The sequence below is a fragment of the Belonocnema kinseyi genome, chromosome 8 (genome assembly GCF_010883055.1).
Source record: "Belonocnema kinseyi isolate 2016_QV_RU_SX_M_011 chromosome 8, B_treatae_v1, whole genome shotgun sequence".
Taxonomy (NCBI): Eukaryota; Metazoa; Arthropoda; class Insecta; order Hymenoptera; family Cynipidae; genus Belonocnema; species Belonocnema kinseyi.
The window spans coordinates 18,700,125-18,707,947 of NC_046664.1; the positions used below are offsets into that span (position 1 = coordinate 18,700,125).

The 7,823-nt window shown below is 26.0% G+C and overlaps 1 protein-coding gene across 11 annotated transcripts in view; it reads right to left on the reverse strand.

The window, feature by feature from the left end:
• LOC117179162 (ankyrin-3-like) overlaps positions 1-7,823 on the reverse strand; it is a 645,468-nt gene that overhangs the window by 478,746 nt on the left and 158,899 nt on the right. The window lies entirely within an intron of this gene.

Sequence of the window (7,823 nt, forward strand, 5' to 3'; positions counted from 1 at the left end):
GGGAAAATTTAAACGATATTTTGTTTTAAAAAATTGATTTTGGCAGAATAATTAAAAAGATTTTTAAAATTACCGAAGAAGAATCTCGAAGATTTAAAGGCATGGTTTTAAACTAGCAGAATATTTTTCAATTTGTAGGAAAAATTATAATCATTTTAAAAGATATTTAGAAGTTATACAAAATATTCAAAATTAATTTTAAAACTTGAAAAAATGAAAATAAAAATGTATATTTTTGAAGATCTTGAAATAAAATCTTGAAGCTATTTTAGAATTTTCGAAGGTTTCAAGATTCTAAATAAATTTTCTTAAAATTCCTGGGAAAATTTCAGCGATTTTTCGTTTTTCAAAATTGATTTTAAGTAATATTTAAAATAATTCAATAAAAAAATTTTTCAATTAGAAAAAACTCTAATCAATTTGAAAGATAAGGGTAAAAGCTTTGAAAAAATTCAAAAATATTTTAAAACTTGAAAAGAGTTTCAAAATTGTTAAACAGTACGTAGATTTTTGAAAATTTCGAATAAAAATTTATAAGAATTTTAAGAATTTCTAAAGGTTTCATGAGAATATTACGTTTTTCTTAAGATTGTTGAAAAATTTTGTTTCATTAATTTTATGAGAATATACTAAAAAATTTCAAAATATTTTTTAAATTGTGAAAAAAGAATCTCTAAGATTTAAAGGTAATTTTTCTAACTATTCAGAATTTTAAAAAATGTTATTTTTTAATATATTATTAAATTTTTAAATTTAATTAGAAATTAATTTAAATTTAAAAAATTTCGAATTAATGAAAAATCTTGATTTTTAAAATAAATAGTTAAAAGTTTTAGAACAATTTCAAAAATAATTTTTAACTTTACAAAGATTTAAAAACATTAACAAAAATGTAGATTTTTAAAGGTTTTGAAATAAAATTTTAAAGCTTTTTAAAGGTTTAAAGGATTGAAAATTTTTCAATTTTTCAGTTACGAAATTTGAATTTTTCATTAGTCTCAGAAAACATTTGGTTCAATTATTAACTAATTGAATTCAATAATTTTGGATCCTAAAGTACTAGACCCAAATTTCACCAACATTTACTGCTCAAATTATCGTTTCATAAAAATATTAAGCGTAATATTATTGTACAAATCTTCAAATATTAATGTTAGTATCAATGAATTTCAAGTATTAAGAAACAAAAAAACTTTTTTGAATTATTATACAAATTCAGGGAATTTAGGACTGAACAAAAATATTAATAATAAACTCGGGAAATTGTATAAATACTTCGACCTAAACAAAATCTGAAGATGCCTAGGAGAAGCCTGGAATTTTTAAAGTGTTTTTTTCCAGGATTGGCATCTATACGAAACATGCCGACTTACAGAACATTTTAGAAACTTAGCACGGACAACAACCACTTCACCGAAAGAATGTTTTCAAGGTGGGTAATTGAATTTTTTCGCAAGCATTGAAGTAGATAGTCAGGGGCGTTTCTGGACCACGAAACCTACATAACGAACTTCCAGAACATTTTAGAAACTTAGCATGGACACGAACCACTTTATCCAAAGAATGAATGTTCTCGAGGTTGGTAATTTACATTTTACACAAACATTGAAGTAGACAGTCAGGGGTGTTTTAGGACCATAAAACCTACATAACCGACTTCCAGAACATTCTAGAAACTTAGCATGGACACGAACCACTTCATCCAAAGAATGTTGTCGATGTGGGTAATCGACATTTTTCGCAAGCATTGAAGTAGACAGTCAGGGGTGTTTTAGGACCATAAAACCTACATGACCGACTTCCAGAACATTCTAGAAACTTAGCACGGACACAAACCACTTCATCCAAAGCATGCTCTCGAGATTGGTAATTGACATTTTTCGCAAGCATTGAAGTAGATAGTCAGGGGAGCTTTTGGACCATAAAATCTTCATAACCGACATCCAGAAAATTCTAGAAACTTAGCACGGACACGAACCACTTCATCCAAAGAATGTTCTCGAGGTTGGTAATTGACATTTTACGTAAGCATTATAGTAGATAGTCAGGGGCGTTTTAGGACCATAAAACCTACATAACCGACTTCCAGAACATTCTAGAAACTTAGCACGGGCACGAACCACTTCATCCAAAGAATGTTCTCGAGATGGGTAATCAACTTTTTTCGCAAACATTAAAGTAGATAGCCAGGGGCGTTTCCGGACCACGAAGCCTGCCTTACCGACTGTAAAAACATTCTAGAAACTTAGCACGCAAACAAACCAGTTCACTTGAAAATACGAATTTTCAAAATAATAGAAGTACATAATAACTGACAATTAAATAATTAAACAAATAATTTATCTCTCTGATGATGACATGTTCTCTACAATTATTCAATTCAATGCATACAACAGATTAGTTAATGCATTCGTTACATAATCAATGAGTCATCATAGTGAGTACAAGTTAACAAGTGTCTACATCATCAGCACATTTGATACGATTCAAAAAAGAAAAATGTACTTCAACATTGTACACTTCAATCAGAAAATAATAGAAAAGAAATATTATTATTAAATCCGAAAATTGATTTTAAAATGATCGAATCACTTATTCAATCAGGATTTAGAGTGCAATCCTCGGATTCACTTTAGAGATGAAAAATAGTATAAATAGTGTCAGAAAAAAAATATCAAAGTAGTCATTACATTTTTCAAGTATTATCAATAAACTTCAACATTTACTTAAAATGCTATTATTTAATTTTAATCAATAAGCCTAATTTTTCTACTTAATTCTGAACTGAATTAATAGAACCCAATAAGAAAATCCAACTATTCATTCTTTTCAGTTGAAAAGATTACTAATTAATTTTTGGTTAAAAATTTAGCTTTTTCATTTAAATATTTTATTATTTAGTTCGAAATTCAATTATTTTGTTGAAAATTCCACAATTTAAAAAATAGTCATACCTCTCGGTTGAAAATTCCACTTTTTGGGTTGACAATTCAACGATTTGGCAGATAATTTAACTATTTGATTGAAAATGTATGCATTTTGCTGAAAATTCATCTTTTTAGGTTGAAAATTAAACTGCTTGGTTGAATCTTTCACTATTTTGTTAAAAATTTACATTCAAATTTTTATTTGGAAATTAACCATTTTTAGTTAAAAGTTTAACTATTTGATAAAAAATTATATATTTTACTATTTTAATTAAACAGTTGAATCATCAAAAAAATTGTTCAATTTAGTTGAAAAATCCCTTTTTTGTTTGAAACTAATTCTTTAAATGAGAAGTTAACTCTTTTCTAGCAAATTCATCATTTTGGTAGAAAATTTATTTTTTAGTTACAAAAAGAAACTATGTGGCTGAAAACAATCTGTTTTAGTTAAGGATTCAATTATTTTATTGAAAATTCGTCTTTGTTGGTTAAATCCAATAGTTTTTTACTTTAAATTAAAATCTTTTTTTGTTGAAACATCAACCAACACATTCTTTGTTGAAAATTATACTGTTTGAATAAAAATTGAACTATTTGGTTAAAAATTCATTTGTTTTTGGTTGTAGATTCTAATTTGTAATCACAGATTTAAATTTTTAACCAAGATGAATAATTTTCTGCCAAAAAATATGAACATTAAATAATATAGTTCATTTTTTAATGAAATATTTGAATTATTAATTAAAAAAGATACATTTTCAATAAAAAAAATAATTTTCCAAAAAAATAGTTACATTTTCAATAAAAAAAATAATTTTCCAAAAAAATAGTTACATTTTCAAACAAATAAATTTTAAACTAATAAAATAAATCTAAAACCAAAACATTAAATTTAAAATAAAAAACAAATTTTCTACAAAAAAGTTGAACTAACAACCCAAAAAACAGCTATTCTATTGAAAATTAAACTCCTCTGTTGAAGTTTAAACTACTTTCTGAAAGTTTATTTCTTGATTGAAGAATCACAATTTAGTGGAAAATTCGTTTTTGTTTTTTTATCAATTTTTTTAATTAAAAATTTAACTATTTTGTTTAAAGTTGAACTATTTTGTAGACATTTCGGGTTAGAAAATAATATTGTTCAGTTCAAAAATTCAACTACTTGGTAACAAATTTTGAAAAACGAAAAATAATTCAAATAAAATTTTGACATCACACCTACTGTCCAAAATAATTAGTTGAAAATGTATTTTATTAGCTGAAAATACGTCCTTTTGGTGGAATATTAATCTGCTTGGTTCAAAATTCATCTTTTCTGAGAGAAAATTAATCTTCTTCTAGGTTGAATAATCAACTGTTTGGTTACAAATGTATGTATTTTGTTGAAATTTCTTTTTTTTCTGGTAGAAAATTAATCTTCTCGGTTGAAAAAAAGTCAAAGTTGTAAAACATGAACTCGGGAAGAGCGAATCCATGTCTAGTACTTCAGTAACCTCTTTGTTTTCTGGTTCCCAACTCGACACTTTCTTATCAAGCGAAATTAAATCTTTCGTGCCAGGGACGAGCACACAAACTTTACTGTATGTGCAGTCAAACTGAAAATTTATCCATTCTTCATAATTATTTATAATACCAACGAAAACAGTCCTAATTTTAATTCAGGATGGCCGTTTTAGTCGATGCAAAAAATTTCCGGTCATTTCCGGGTATGCAAAAAATTTTTCCTGCCATTTAAAATTTTAAAAATCGACGTTCTAAAGCTGAAGTTTTCAAATTTTAGCTGAAAAAAATTGTATTCCCGAAAAATTTAATCTAAACTCTTAATAATTTACGGATATAAAATGGAAGCCTTGAAGATTTTTAATTAAACCATTTTTTAATTAAATTTTCTTAAACACCAAGATTAAAAATTTTTATAAATTGTACCGCTCAAGTATTTCTGGTTAGAAAATGTTCAATAGCTCAAATAAAAGTTAAAATCTCAAAGATCACTTTTTTAAATCATAAAATTAATAAATAATAAAAATTAATAAATAAATAAAAACATTTCTTAATCTATATTCTGGAGTGTGTTATCGTCTTTTAAATACAAGGATAATTTGTAAAAGATCATCTGGTTAGCGGTCCAATACTATCCATCCGATAATATCAGTATTCAATCTAAAATACAAAAATCAATATAACTATTGTTAAATAAACCATTTCAACTTGAACCCTTTTTTCTAAATCACGCTTGAATTTCTCCTTCAAAATTCACAGCAACTAACATTGGGTCTATTTTCGTAGATTTTATAAATTATTAAAAAAATTAATTAAATTATAAGCAAACTGTACGCTGTGAACATCCCTAAGGGACAGATTCTTAGTTGTCTTATAATCACTCCCAAATATCCTGAAAAATAACTTGTTCTATTTTTTTCTTCGGCTTTTGAAGGACTTGAGATTGAACGTTACAACCATTTAAATAACGTAAAAGATTATTAAATTTAAATTTGGCGAAAAAATATTTATTTTCAAATAGCAAATGACGCAAAAAATCATTCATGGAAGAAATAAAACAGCTGCTCTATAAAAACTGACAGCACAGAATCCAATCATACAGCCTACTCATACAATCGGCGAAAGGCTTGTCACTTACATGTCGTCACATCTTGCATCACGCGATTGTGTAATCCTGTAGCATCCATCAAATTTGCATCAAATTTACGTCAAATTTCACACTTTAGTGGCCGAGCATAAATAGCGTAAAGTTTCTTTTTGAAATTTTGTCCCACATGCCCCCCCCCCCCTCCCCACCGCAGCCCCAATTTATATTTAATTTTTGAAGATTAAACTTTTTTCGCGAATTAATTGATGGGTCTTAGGAATTGAAAAAGTAGTTAAACTTTCTATCAGTGAGTTGAATTTTCAACAAAAAATGTAATGTAGTTTTGATGTTATTTTGTCGACCAGAGTAATTAATTAAATAATTAATTTCTGTCGTTAGATTTTTCCGGTTACTGATCAAATAATTTTCTGGATCTAACGTCAAATCCTTCTAACGTTGCATCCTCAACTAAAAAAAATTGTTCAGCCAGCAAAGAAAAAAAAATGCATCTAAAATATTAAATTTTTAGGGCAAAATATAGATTTTTCTACAAAAAAGTTGAATTTTCAATAAAAAAGAATTTTTTTTTACCAAGAACACTAATTTTCTACTAAAAAAGACAAGACTTTAACAAAATATATAAATTTCTAAAAGACAAATTTTCAATAAATTACATAAATTTTAAACTAAATAGTTTAATTTTTAAACTATATTATAAAGATCAATTTTGAAACAAAAGTAGTATAGTTAAATTTCGAAGGTTAGCTCAAAAAGCGAATTTTAATCAAATAGTTCAATTTTTAACTAGAAAGGTGAATTTTATACTAGAATTATGATTCTTGACTTTAACCAAAAAAGACGAATTTTCTACCAAAAAACAATAAATTGTGACAAAATAGATAAAATTTCAACAAACTAGTTAAATCTGTACACTAAAAAGATCAATTTTAAACAAAAAATGGAATAGTCAAATTGGCGGTAAAAAAATTAATTTTTAACCCAAACAAAATTTGTCAACAAAATAGTTCAATTTTCATTCGAATAGATGAATTTTTATTAAAATTATTAATCTTCAAACAAAAAATAAATATCAAAGAAAGTAGTTCGACTCTTAACCAAGAAGTTGAATTTTCAAAGTAAAAAGCTGTATTTTAAATGAAAAATGCAATAGTTAATTTTTCAACAACAACAATAACTGAATTAATAAAAAATAAAAAAGAGCATGATTTAAACAACAAAAATAGTTTAATTATCACACAAATAGTTGAATTATTAATTGAAAAATATACATTTCCAACCAAAAAATGTAAGACGTCATCGTTAAAAAAATTAATTTTCAACGAAAAACCGAATTTTCAAACAAATAAATAAATTATCGATTAATACGACAAATCTTTCACTAAAAAATGGAATTTACAACAAAGCAGTTTAACTTTCGATCAGATAATTCAAATTTCTACCAAATTGTTAAATTATTGAAACAAAAACACGAATTTTCTTAAAGAATGTTGAATTTTTAACACAAAAAACCATTGTTACGTTAAAAATTAAACTCCTTGGTTGCAGGTTAAACTACTTTCTTAAAAGTTAATTTTTTTTGTTTTTAAAAATCAGTTTTTTTAAACTGAAAGTTGAACTATTTTGTTGAAAATTGAAATGTTTTTTTCTTCGATTCAAAATTAATGATCCTAAGTGAAAAATTAAATACTCTATTTTGGGTTGAAAATTGATCCTTTTTAGTTAAAAAATGCAACTATTTAGTTAAAAATTATTATAGACGAAACATTATTTAAATAATACTTGGACTATCATCAAATCTACTGTCCAAACTAATTAGTTGAAAATTTATAGAATTCAACTGTTTTCTAAAAAGCTAATCTTTTTGAATAAAAATGCAACTGTATATTTGAAAATTAACCTGTTTCGTTGAGTATTAAACTCTTTTTAGACAATTCATTCTATTTTTTCAACTTAACTCTTTTTTATTTAATATATTTAAAATATTTTCTTGCATTTCGCTACTTTTACTGCATATTTAACTTTTTTCCATCTAGTTATGTTAATTTTTAAGATCAAGATAACCAAGGTCAGTAAAGGAAAAAAAGAAGAAAGGAAGTAGATCAGCCTTAGAAGCAATGGGTCTCATAAAAAGCAATCTTTTTCGGAAAATCGCTTAGGAATTCAGACTCAACTTTCCCACCCAAGCTTGGTGAGGTGCATTGCCCTCGAGGATCTTGAAGGTTTCCATTCAGTACTTGGGTGTTTGCGAAAAAGGGTTTCCATTCTTTGAAGAGACAAGCTTTTAAATA